Below are 14301 nucleotides of genomic sequence, written 5' to 3'. Positions count from 1 at the left end.
TTGTTCTTAATGGCTCCTGTTAAAGATGAAACAACTTTGAGTTCAGCTGTTACTGGATCATCTTGTAATTGGCGTCTATTTAAAAAAGAAATAAAACCCCATACCTTTTTTCTGGTTTCCAGCTGCAAACTCAAGGCTGTCAAGTTACACCTTTGGAAACAGGAAGGTGTTTAATTGATATTGCTTGCTCTAAAGGCACTTTTAGAATTATCTTCCACTAGAAAAAATGAAGAAGCAAAATGTGGGGGGAAAAAATGCTGGTAGAGAACATAAAACTCACTCAGCTGTGAGTAGGGGCATAGGGTTTATTTCATTGCATGCTTAAAAACAAGTGCCAAGACATTGCTGAAATTGGGTGCCGTGGTAGCTCAGGCTGTAAGTTTGCAGTAGAGAGAACTGAGCCATGCACTGCTCCGGAGCACATTCATATGACTGCAAGCGCTCACATTTTTAATCAAATTACACTTTAGCAATTCATCCTTTGCCACTGATCCATGGTAAAAGGTGTGCATGCTCTTAACCTGTCCCAAAAATAAAATGTCACATGAGGCACTACACCAGTGTCTATATTAGTGCCATGAAATCACTTAAGTGAATGCAATTTACCCAAATTCAGGGAGGTACAGTGTAAAAGTATGTCTTCTGTGGGATATTGCGGAACTTCTGAGAAATGTTAACCACATACACCAAATGACTGACTGAGTTATGCAGAACTCAGAGCAGTTTCAGCCTGCAGATTCAAACTCAAGTTTTACACGAAAATATGCAAGTGTCTGTATGTGAAATGGTTGTATAAGATCTCATTTCAATTAGTGGAAAAACAGTCAATGTACTTAGTGAAATTTAGAGCACAGTTCATATGTGAAGCTAGCAGGGATGCAGTTTACTTGCTTAAATGTAAGCAATTATTGCCATCTGATATGCCTTTTGGTATCCAAGACATCCACGCAGGAGTGATGAACAAAGTACAGTGCCTGGCAGACACCCACCTGGCAGAGAGACACCAGATGGGATCCCGTTGAGCATCTCAAATGAGGCTTCTATATATTCACAACTGAACTGAGCTTTACATTTCCGTAAACTACATGGGGAATTTCCACATCTAGCCCACTGATTGCTCCCTATATATGGCAACCTATAGTTATATGTCTACATCTTTAAGCTGAACTCCTGCCTGAAGGAGTAATTAAGTTACCTAAACATAAGGCATTTATTGTGCTAGAAAAAGCCTTAGGTTGTCTTGCCTGACCTCCTGCTGAAGTTTGAGAAAGACACAGCTCTCCTGTACATCCCGTGTCATATCTACCACTCTAGCTTGGTTATCTCAGAAACCTCAGAACATTTGAAATTAATTAAGAACTAGTGTTTAAGAACTGAGTTAAATCCATGATACCCATTAAATTTGCCAGCTTCTAAATTCTATAAGATTTATCTCCCTTTCCAAGATTGTTGCCCAATGTCACAAGACATTATTGAGCTGCAGTTCAAAACCTTCATAGCCAGTTACTCAAATACAGGCCATTAACCAAAAGGACCTGCACAGATCAGTATCTGTGGCAACAGAAAAATAGAAAGCTGAAGTCTTGATGGAACAGCAATATAATAAATTGGGCTTTTGTATAAAAATGTAATTTGAGCATCCTTAGGGTATTCAAAGTGTAAACAACCAAAAAGTTTTCAGCAGTGCGTGAGTAGAAAGAACCTCATCTAATCCACTGCACTACATAGACTCAGGACATTCATATTTTTCCTGATATCTCCCTAAAATGTTTCTAGTAATTTCCCAGAAGGAAATCCATATTGTCTTTAAGTGTGTTGCAGTACTACTTACCTAAATCTTAGTATTCAATGCAAAAGTTTTCATTTACTGTAAAAAAGCCAATAACTCTTTTTTCTTTTACCCAGTGGACTCAGAGAACAGTTAATTCATGAAACTTTTTTAACAATCTCTTTACTATATCTCAGAAAACCAGCATATTCCCATCCTTACATATTTACCATTTGAATGTTTTTATTTTTCCCCAAGCAGCAGATATGTTTCTTTGTGATGACTTTTTCAAGACACTCTAAGTTCAAGACTCATTGTGTGTTCTACATATGTTTATGTAATCATAGAAACCACTGGAAAAATTTGGGTATCTAAAAATCAATGTATAGTGCCATCTGAGGCACTTCTAGATACTGAAGACACCTGGACAGGGCTCATAGATCTGACAGAAGACCAGTGGGAAACCCACACGGTCATCTGACTTGTAAACTGGAAATCTAGTGGAATAATTTTAGTCATCTAAAATGTAAAAAGATTTCTGAAACTAGATAGATGAGTCATTCCAGAGTAGATGAAACAATTTTTATAGCCTGTGTTTTGCAGATGGAGAGGAAAGGCCAGGGGAAATGCCATATCCAGCATCATAAATGAATTTTCTGGTAAAGTCAGATGTCAAAGGTAGAGTACTAGAGTCTCTTATTTGTGGTTTGGCCAAGGTTTTGAAGCTGAATTGTACACCCCAAGCATGAAAAGTTGTACTCAGGTCGTTTGCAATAGATTCTTATTCCAAGTCATATAAAAAGGTTGCCAAGGTGAGTATCTCCAGAGAGGACGCCTTTAACACCGGAGCGGGGGGAAGCACAGCGTCCAGGAGCCTCAGTTCGGAGCGGCAAGAGCGACAGAGGGAGCCTCAAGTCCTCGACAGGACTTGCCCAGCAGCCGGCAGCTCAGCTGACGCGAGCAGCTGACTCACAGGGGGCGGCGCCAGGAGTGACGGCACCAGCCCTCAGTGGGGAAAAACCCATCCCAGGGAGCGCGGCGAACAGGGCGTGGCGCGGCAGCTGGCGCAGGCAGGGCGAGCGGGCAGCGAGCGGGATAGTGAGCACTCGCCTCAGGACCAGGGCCCGCTCTGGGAGCTCTGCTCTGGCTGCCCCGGCGGTGGCTAGCGTAGGCACCCAGACAGAGCCAATGAGAGGGGAGGCTGCGGCGCAGACCTCGAAGTGTAGAAAGTGCCTCGACTGGTCTCTTGAGGCGAGGGTGCACAATGGACAGGGCTGCGCTCGGTGTGCCCTGGTGGAGGTCCTCCTGCAGCAGGTGGCTGAGCTGCGGGAGGCTGTTGGAGAGCTAAAAGATGCCAGGGAAGCTGAGAGGAAGCTGGGCTGCTTGCTCCAGGCCCAAACTGTGCAGGGGCCGCAAACGTCCAGCATTGCTCATATAGGAAAGAAGGAGGGCAGCAACCCAGGAAGCTGGGAATTAGTCACGAGAAAAACTAACAAAAAAGGGAGGAAGAGGGCAATTAACAACAAGGGGTTTCCTCCTAAATCTGATGTCCCCACCCAGAACCACTTCGCAGTTCTGCAGGGGGCTAATGAGAAAGCACCCACCACACCTAATGAGTATCCTGCTGATGCACCAGTAAAGAGGATCACTACTGGTGCCTCCAGGAAAAAGCGGAGGGTCATAGTAGTAGGGGACTCTACTTTGAAAGGCACAGAGGCACTCGTCTGCCGGCCTGATCCAGTCTTGAGGGAGGTGTGTTGCCTGCCAGGGGCTCGGATCGGGAATGTTGCTGAGAGGCTGCGTGCTGTGGTAAGTCCTGCTGACTATTACCCCCTTCTAGTGGTCCATGTGGGTGCTAGAGATATAGATAGCAGTAGCCTGGAGAACATTAAGAAGGACTACAGAGCCCTGGAAGAGGTAGTTAGGGGCTCTGGAGCTCAGATAGTTTTTCCATCGATTCTCCAGGACAAAGGGGAGGACCTTAAAAAAGCTAGGCGTGTTTGGCAGGTTAATAAATGGTTAGAATGGTGGTGCCATAGTCAGGGCTTTGGCTATTTAGAACATGGGGCCCCATTTGGGAGGCCAGATCTACTGAAGGCTGGTGGAGCTGGTCTGACAAAGAAGGGGAAGAGCTGTTTTGGTAGGAGACTTGCCAGGCTAGTCAAGAAAGCTTTAAACTAGATGTGTTGGGGGAGGGGAACATTGATCCATCCCAACACTCCTGGTCAGTTGCCAGCACCTGTAATAAGTGCTTAGAGCAATGTAGAGATGTTCCAGCTGCCCCAGCCATTGAGTCGGCTTCATTTGGAGCTCGGCTAAGGTGCCTCTATACAAACACCCGTAGTATGGGGAACAAGCAAGAAGAATTAGAGATGTGTGCAAGGCTACGGGAATATGATGTCATTGGTATCATAGAAACATGGTGGGATGGCTCCTATGACTGGAGTGTCGGAATGGAAGGTTACAGGCTGTTTAGAAAAGACAGGCCAGGCAGACGGGGAGGGGGTGTTGCTATCTAAGTCAGTGATAGGCTAGAGAGTATGGAACTCTGTCTGGGGACGAGTGATGAGGTAACAGAGTGTTTGTGGGTCAGGATCAAAGGGAAAACAGCAACAGGGGACATTACGGTGGGGATCTGTTACAGGCCGCCTGATCAAGAGGACTCTGTGGATGAGGCGCTCTACAGACAGACAGGAGCAGCCTCAGGCTCGCAGGCCCTTGTCCTCATGGGGGACTTCAACCATCCTGACATCTGTTGGAGGGACGGTACGGCCCGGCACAAGCAATCCAGGAGGTTCTTCAGTTGTGTGGAAGACAACTTCCTCTTTCAAGCAATAGAGGAGCCGACGAGGAGAGGTGCCATGCTTGACCTCATGCTCACCAACAAGGAGGGACTGGTTGGAAATGTGACACTCCAGGGCAGCCTTGGCTCTAGTGATCATGAGATGGTTGAGTTTGAGATCCTCAGGACGGTGAGAAGAGCATGCAGCAAGCTCACTGCCCTGGACTTCAAGAAAGCAGACTTTGGCCTCTTCAGGAACCTCCGTAGTAAGGTTTCATGGGATACAGTCCTAAAGGGCAGGGGGGCCCAAGACTGCTGGTCGATATTCAAGGATCACCTGCTACGTGCTCAAGAGTGTTGCATCCCGACTAGAAGAAAGTGCAGCAGGAGGACCAGGAGACCTCCATGGATGGACAAGGAGCTGCTGAGGAAACTTAGAGGGAAAAAAGAAGCTTATAGAAGGTGGAAGCGAGGACAGACGGCCTGGGAAGAGTATAGGAGCATTGCCCAGGAAGCTAGGGACCAGGTTAGGAAAGCTAAGGCCCAGCTAGAATTGAGTTTGGCAAGGGATGTAAAAGATAACAGGAAAGGATTCTATAGATACGTAGCAAATAAAAGACAGACTAGGGACAATGTGGGCCCTCTCCGGAAGCTATCAGGAGAACTGGCTACCATGGATTTGGAGAAGGCTGAGGTTCTTAATGACTTCTTTGGCTCAGTCTTCACCAGCAAATGCTCTGACCACACCACGAAAGTCTTGGAAAGCAAATGCAGGGACTGTGAGAATGAAGACCTTAGGCCCACTGTAGGAGAGGATCAGGTTCAAGACCATCTTAAGAACCTGAACGTGCACAAGTCCATGGGACCTGATGAAATCCATCCACGGGTCCTGAAGTAGCTAGCGAATGAAGTTGCTAAACCACTGTCCATCATATTCGAAAAATCCTGGCAGTCAGGTGAAGTTCCCGGTGACTGGAAGAAGGGTAATATAACCCCCATTTTCAAGAAGGGGAAGGTGGAAGACCCAGGGAACTACAGACCAGTCAGCCTCACCTCTGTGCCTGGCAAAATATTGGAACAGTTTCTCCTGGAAAAGATGCTAAGGCACATGAAAAACAATGAGGTGGTTGGTGACAGCCAACATGGCTTCACTAAGGGGAAATCCTGCCTGACCAATCTGGTGGCCTTCTATGATGGAGCCACGGAACTGATGGACAGGGGCAGAGCAGTTGACGTCATCTACCTGGACTTGTGCAAAGCGTTTGACACTGTCCCGCATGACATCCTTGTCTCTAAATTGGAGAGACATCAATTTGATAGATGGACCACTCAGTGGATCAAAAACTGGCTCGATGGCCGCACGCAAAGAGTTGTGGTAAATGGCTCGATGTCCAGTTGGAAACCTGTAACGAGTGGTGTCCCTCAGGGATCGGTGTTGGGACCGGTCGTGTTCAACATCTTTGTCGGCGACATGGACAGTGGGATTGAGTGTGCCCTCAGCAGGTTTGCCGACGACACCAAGCTGTGTGGTTTGGTTGATATGCTGGAGGGAAGGGATGCCATCCAGAGGGACCTTGACACGCTTGTGAGGTGGGCTGATGCCAACCTTATGAAGTTTAACCAAGCCAAGTGTAAGGTCCTACACCTGGGTCGGGGCAATCCCAGGCACTGCTACAGGTTGGGTGGAGAAGAGATTCAGAGCAGCCCTGCAGAAAAGGAGTTGGGGGTGTTGGTTGACGAGAAGCTTAACATGAGCCAGCAGTGTGCGCTTGCAGCCCAGAAAGCCAACCGTATCCTGGGCTGCATCAAAAGAAGCGTGACCAGCAAGTCGAAGGAGGTGATCCTGCCCCTCTACTCTGCTCTTGTGAGACCTCACTTGGAGTACTGCGTACAGTTCTGGTGTCCTCAACATAAAAAGGACACGGACCTGTTGGAGCGAGTCCAGAGGAGGGCCACGAGGATGATAAGAGGGCTGGAGTACCTCCCGTATGAAGACAAGCTGAGAGAGTTGGGGCTGTTCAGCCTGGAGAAGAGAAGGCTGCGTGGAGACCTCATAGCAGCCTTCCAGTATCTGAAGGGGGTCTACGAGGATGCTGGGGAGGGACTCTTCCTTAGGGACTGTAGTGGTAGGACAAGGGGTAATGGGTTCAAACTTAAACAGGGGAAGTTTAGATTAGATATAAGGAAGAAGTTCTTTACAGTGAGGGTTGTGAAGCACTGGAATGGGTTGCCCAGGGAGGTTGTGGATGCTCCATCCCTGGCGGTGTTCAAGGCCAGGTTGGACAGAGCCTTGGACCACGTGGTTTAGGGCAAGGTGTCCCTGCCCATGACAGGGGGGTTGGAACTAGAGGATCTTAAGGTCCTTTCCAACCCTTACGATTCTGTGATTCTATGATTCTATGTTCAATCTAGTTTTCTAAGTGTCTTACGTCTCACCATGGTGTTCCTCTGTTGGTTATGCAGAGATGAGTTTCAGGGAAACATGGTTTTATCTTTAGATAAAACCATGAATCTCTATCCAAAATCTAAGTATATTGTGACAGGTGCCTAATTTTACTGTGAGTATCATGGTGAGTGGTATGAATAGGGATTATTATTGCTCACAGCTTGACTAATATGTCCCACACAAATGTTGATTATCTCCTTTATGGACAAGTTCATGTGGTTCTCGACAATTTGCGGGTTAGCAATTAACCTTCCTTGTGATACTCCCTGTAACTAGTATAAAATACAGGTTTAGCTTCAGGATTATCTGGGAAACAGTGTGGCCAGGGTAGTTGCAAAGGCATTTGTAGAGGTTTTAATAGGGACCGCTGTATACAACTTTACTGCTGATTTTGGCATGCTGACCTATATTTTCTCAAGCCATTTATAAAGAAAGGTATTCTAAATGGTTTATTTGCTGCTTTGTCTCAATTTTCTGACCTCTTTCTTATTAAAAAGCATAGCAAGGAGCCAGCTATTGAAGGCTGAATTGGTTTGTCTGCCTTGATGAAACTCAGGTCTTGCACAAGTTTAGTAAGGTGCTTGCATTAAGGATTGATAAATGCATTAAGCACCCAGCCAAACATTACCTACAACAACGAGATGCAGTTGTGACTTATTTCCTATTTAGCATCTGTGGTTTAAAAAGATGTGAGAACTGAAGAGATATGGTGCAATAGAGAAGACAACCAATTGAATTTAAAATGTGCATATTCCAACTGTGGGTTGTCAGTAAAGTCTTGAACTGAGTTGCTGTCCGAAAATGTTAGTTACCATCATACAAACCATTTTTCTTTTCACCTAAATGTGGGTGTCCAGGTGCGGATCTGGCTCTAAGACAAGTACCTACATTAGGAAGCTAATCTTTCTGAGCTCCCTCTATAATTAATAGAGAAAGATACCCTTGAGAGGACAATTGGGAGCAATTCATAGAGTCATAGAATCGTAGAATGGTTTGGGATGGAAGGGACCTTAAAACTCATCCAGTTCCAACCCCCTGCCATGGGAAGTGACACCTTCCATTAGACCAGGTTGCTCGAAGCGCTGTCCAAGCTGGCCTGGAACGCTACCAGGGATGGAGCAGCCACAGCTTCTCGGGGCAATTAACTGGATCTTTCCTATAAACCACTCCTTGAAAGAACCTGTCTCTCTCCATTGACTACAGAGTAACATTGTGGTATCTAGACTCTTAGTACTGGCCCTAATTTAGTTGTCTGACTTTCTGGGGCTTACCACTACAGCAGTATATATCCCAAGTGATGCACACGTGCTTAGGAAAATCTCTACCAGCTTCTTTCCCTGGGGAATGGAAAGTTCTGTTGTTATTTTACTTTCATTCTCACCCACTGCAAGGATAGGATATAAAATCTAAGTACATGTTTGGCTATAACCTGTCCAAGACTGATCCAAACCCCATCAGTCTCTAAGGCAGATTTGTCCTGTTTGGGGTGGCTCTTGAATCAGGCCTACAAGATCAAAGATAAAAGGGAAAAGAGCCAAAGACAGATTTAGAAATATAATCAGCCAGCCATAGCTACATTCTTAATTAAATTGCTACAGGCCAACAGCTGCTCTTTAGGGAGTCTCTAAACTCTAACACATGCCCCTATATTACAGTAGTAAAACCAAGGCATAATTTTGCTCGACAATAGCTTTCCTGTGTGCATTGAAACAGCCTAATATACTTTCGTGCCTGAATTTAGTGGTTTAAGAATATATATATAACTGTGAGGTTTTCTTTTTTTTTTTTCCCCCTGGTCTTCCAACCATGGTGTCAAAGTAAGGGAAAATATTTTGTAAAAAACCAAATTAACAAACCACAAGAAATCCATATGGCATTTCTCCCATCCTCCCCACTGTCTAACTCCTGCAGTTGTGAAATCCAAAGTACACCTTTTCTCCACAAATACATTCCTCTATGGGCATCAGTACCACAGACCTTAAACCAAAGCTGATGGCAGAAGCAGAGAAGGCAGCAATGACTTCTTTCAGAAGGAGCTACCTATAAAGGTGCTTGAGTGTCCCACTCATTCAAAGGGTAAGGGTCAACAACAAGGGGAGATCCAGTGAGGGAAGGCCAAGGGAAAGGGTTCAGCATAACCCAGAAGATATCATTCCAGCCTTCTGAAGTGAGGCCCTGCTTCCCAGAAAGTAGCTGGACATTGTGTGCTGATGGGAAATAAAGAATAATTATTTTGTTTTCCTTTGCTTCTGCACAAAGCCTTTGCTTTACTTTGTTAAATTGCCTTTATCTTTACTCATGAGTTTTCTATTGTATTTTCTTCTCCTGTCCTGTTGAGAAGGGGGAGCGATAGATGCAGTGGTAGGCATCTGGTGACCAGCCATGGCCAATCCGCCACGATTGTGCAAAGCCTGACTCTGTCTACTTGATGAGTTGTTCATAGGTACCAGCAGGCTTCTATTTGATTCCCACAAACCCAGTTCCCTCAGCCTCTCCTCAGAGGATAAGTGCTCCAGCTCTCAACCACCATGATGGCCCTCCACTGACCTTGCTCCAGTTTGTCAATGGTTTTCCTGCAACTGGGACCCAAAACTGGGTGCATTATTTTAGATGTGGTCTAAATTTTGATCCAAACCAACAGCTTATCATCACTCCTTCTTTCACTTGACAGATACATGTATCAACACCACATTTTTTTTCCAGAAAGTACAAGGAAACTTAGGCCAGAAATTGCTTGACATGACTTTAGATACCTGAGATACAGATGTCTAATTAAAAATATTTCCTTTCTTCCTTTCTTTGCTACAGGTCCCTACCCTGCAATGTCCTGAGCTGTATCTTGATATCTCTTAGGATAAGATGAATCCAGTTGAAGTAGATCACTTTTAGCTGTGTAAAGTTGCTAATTACAAACCTCACTCGTAGTATCCCAACCATGTAAAATAATTTACCCATGTCAAATAATTATAAGCTATGGTTAGTGTTTAAAAAAAGCAGAGGAAAATAGAAGAGTTATTTCTGGAGAGAGGCCAAAAGAGAAAGTACTGGCATGTTCAGAGGTTTTTCAGAGGTCAGGTAGGTGAGCACTGGGTGGCCAAGGGCTGTGGAAAGGTCTTAGCAGCAAGGAGAGGTTCAGCAAACCAGTTCAGTGGCCAGCTCAGCTGTGTTGCTCTACCTCACTCATGTGGTCACAAAGATGAGAGAAGCAACGACAACATGGTGCAATGGCAGCAGGATGGAGTCCCATACTCTCTCTCCCTCTGTTGTCTCAAGTCATGCCAGGGATGTGGCCAGGTGGGCAGCATCACCGCAAGTTGAGGGGAAAGCAATCTAAGAGGTCAGCGTGAGCTAGCTGTAAATGACTTCTTGCTGCTACCTTTGGCTTTCTGCATCTGCACCAGCTTCCAAACCCACCTGGCTTTTTGGGGGAAAAAATATGCCCACATTAAGCTCTTAAATAGCTGCAGATGGTGAATGGAGCCCTAGCGTCTGCAGCATCAACATATGCAGCTGAGTCAGTCTCCCTTCTTCCTCCTTACAGTCAGCAGAGGGGAATGGGGATTTTAGGGAATAATTCATCCGATTTACCTTTGACACAAACTTTAGGACAAGAAGAGCCACACTCCAGAGTATTAAATGCATTGAAGGCATCTCTGATGTCAATAAAAAGAATTCAGCTTGGGTGGAAATGTTGACTCTTAGTCACATAAATCCCATAGGAAATACTTCATGGCAGCTATTATATACTGCTGTCCTACAGGAATCTGTCCAAGGACATTTATTCTGTGCTTTGCCATCCTGTAGCAGATATGAGAGATGAAATCTGCAGAGCATCAGAGGATATTATTCTCAGAAATTGCCACCTGTGTGTGAAGGGAGATTCATTCCCATGCACATAGTAGGCACAGAAGTACCTCAGCAAGTCCTCGTTACATCCCTGTGATTCAGCCAATTGTTTGCAATGTGCTGATTACAGTCACTGTCCACATCTTTCATTGTATAGAGGAACATAGAGGCATCATAGAGAAATTATCAAGACCCCTAAATCAGCACCCATCCTAGAGACACTCGGAGATGAGCACACTTGAAAAGAGTGTGGCAAGGGAGGACAGGAATACAAACTGGCTTTCAGTTACATAAATTTGTGCCAGTTTCCCTCAGACTTTCATCAATATATGCCCTTCAAGAAAGCCAGTAAGAAATCACCAGTTTCAATAGTACCAGTTTACACTTGCAACTAAGTCAATAATTGTGTATCTTTGGATTTATATTTATATCAATGAGATGAAACCCTGAGAAGGCTCCACAGGTAGAAAGGGGCTCTTACAGCAACTGATTCCTCACCCTACTCCAGATAAGTACTCAATTCATGTTTAATTCAGGCAAGTCTGTAATACAAATACTCTCTCTGTCCACATGCAGAAGTCAGAAAATATCCCTCTTGACCAAATTGCTGTGTCAAATTCAGGATCCCCACAACCACAAATCAAAAGTCTTAAACAGAAAAATACCATGAGAAGGAAATAGGAGGAAGCCTGGATATTGGCAATGTCAGAAAACCTTGTAGTGGGGGGAAATAAAAGAAAGAAAAGAAGACAGTGGGAAATCATCTCCTAGAATCATAAAATCATAGAATCAACTAGGTTGGAAAAAGATGTTTAAGATTGTCAAGTCCAATCTGTGCTGAACCACTGTCAGTTCAGTAGCAGGATTTTCCACTATTGTCCCTTATTTGGATCAGAGTTAAGCACAAGAAATAACCTTGCCTCAGACTGCTTTTCATTTGACTGAGGTAAAAATGCTTACTTTCTGTCCTTCTGTGACAAGCTATGGCACAGGAAGAGTCAGTGCCATGCCCATACAAGGTGCTGTCTGTGCTCCAAAGACCCCATAGGTACCCTCTCCCTTGATGCGCAAGACTGCCTGGAGGAAAGGATGCCTAGTGTCAAGTCCATACTAGAGCTCAAACTTCCCAAAAAGACTCTGGGGAGATGGTGCCCACCAGTATGTAAGCAGCTTCTTTTAAGCCCTTAAGCTCCACCAGCCCAGCCAGCTGCATCTTCTTTTTGGAAACGATGGAGATGGAGGAAGGGCCACAAGGGATTCTAGGTGTGGGAAAGGTGAGAGATGATTCTTCCGTGTGTGTCTTGGGTACTGTGGATGTGCCTGTCAAGCCTGCACAATAATTTGGCAAGCCAGGTGTAAAATCTTGGCTGTGGGAGCTAACACATAAATTTGCATGTGTCTTTATGCCACTGAAGCCCTGCGCAGTTGGAGTTTTCAAAGGTTTTTGTACTGGGGAATATTTCCTGAGTAAAAAGAAGGCCAGAGGTAAGACAGAGGTTGCAAGAAGTCCCTCCAAGTCTGAAATATTTGTCCATCCTTGGGGAAACTTTATGCTTGTCTGTCTGGTCATATGCCCACATCCTTTTCTTTTTCTTATATTTTTATCTTGTTTGTTTCTTTTGCTCCTGGAGCAGTTTGTGAGAGAGGTCATCCCCTGGGGAGGGTAAGGAGGGAAGGAAAGAGGGAGAACAAAAGTCTATCTTTTATTTGTGCAACCTCCAGGCAGGCCTGTCCCCAGCCTTGCAAAAATACCCCAGCCGAAATAGAGCCAACATATCTTTAATGGTGGCGCTGGGGCTGCGGGGGTGCCAGAGCATTTTGGGTGTCTTCAGGACCTGTTGTCTTTGGCTATGCTGCCGTGTCTCTAGACGCTTCATGTCTTTCTGAGGTTTTGATGGTTTATAGAGTATCTATGTTGGACTTGAGGTTCACCCGGGAAATGGGTTCTTGCTGTAGTCAGCGAAAGTGAACAGAGAAAAAGACAGCCTCAGGCTCCCTGCCCAACAATTCACCTCCTTGTGAAGCCACCAGAGCACTGTTTCCCCAGAGCAGTTTCTGGAACAGATGTGCTCTTATGGATTGCAGGCAAGTTATTTCTACCACTTTGTTTTAAAGAGTTTTCCAACCCTAAACATGCAGACGTCCTGGAGACCCAACTCCCCCCTTTCCACCACACACCTCCTCTTTGGTAAGAGGGAAGCCTGAAATTTCCCTTTTACATTGCAGGCAGCATTTCATCCTTCGTTATAGCTCAGCCAGCACGGGGCCAGACCAAGCATTTGTGAAATGGGAAAGGAGATCTGAGGAGGAGATCATGTTTTACTAAACACCGTGTCTGGGCTGAATGTTTCCTATAACCTGGTCTGCCACACTGTTTCAGACATCACATCTTACTCAAGATGTATCCTGAGCATTGTATACCTGCACTGGCTCTACCGTCTCTCACCAACCTTACCCTGTAAGCAAGACTATGCCACCCATTAAGAGGCTGTCACTCCTGCCTTTATATATGTAAAGGGAGGCACAGACTACTGTACTATGACTATCCAGACTCACATACTTCCATAGAAATACACATAGACAGGCATATCTGCCAAATCCCCTCCCTTTCCAAATATATTTTCTCTCATGGATGGGAACCAGACACAGACACAGGAACACTTTGACAAAGACACATGCAAAATCGGTTGCAAATCTGTATGTAGTCATATGCATGTGAGCATCCAATTCAGATAAATACAAGATGTGTATGTACTGGTATCTGTAATAGATGTTCCTACATAATCTCAACTCATTCGTAATGACTAAAAAGGGGTTCTCTAGAAAAGAGAAGGATTTGCCCATTGAAGAGAAATTTTTGCTCTAGTGTCTGAGCTAGAAATAGTGACTAGAAACTGATTCCCAAAGCTGCTCATCAGGGAATCCCATTTCATTTTCAGTTATCACAGAATGGCAAAAAATGCAACCAGCAAGTGAAATCATCACCAAATTAATGTGTTAAAGGTCTGCCGTGGGGTGACAGGTACCTGGTACAATCCCTTCCTTCCCACAGGGAAATGTCAGCAATGTCATCTCAATTTCCTTGTGACATTATTCTTGGGTACAAAACATCGTCTGACTTTGATCCCATTCTTTATGCTGCACCTTTTCCTTGTGGGTTTTATGAGCAGGAGCAGCTCGTTAGATCTCTGAGGTGATCTTAGTCAAAGCTGCTCTACACAAAAAAATGTGGCTCAAATTATTCAGGTGTGTACCCATAAATTGTGGCTGTATTTTCATCCTGAGAGAACTTTATTTAACTTTCTAGATGGTTACTGTATTTTAAGCTCTGTCTGGGAGCAGCATGAAATTGCCCACACAGTATAGGGCACAAGCTTTGCCACCCACAAATCTGTATTCCATGAAGCAAGTGTAACCTTGAAACTTCTTAAAACAGTATTTTCGACTTCTGCTAGAAAT

Source organism: Strigops habroptila, chromosome 1, assembly GCF_004027225.2.
Source record: "Strigops habroptila isolate Jane chromosome 1, bStrHab1.2.pri, whole genome shotgun sequence".
NCBI classification, from domain to species: Eukaryota; Metazoa; Chordata; class Aves; order Psittaciformes; family Psittacidae; genus Strigops; species Strigops habroptila.
This window is presented reverse-complemented; position numbering follows the sequence as displayed.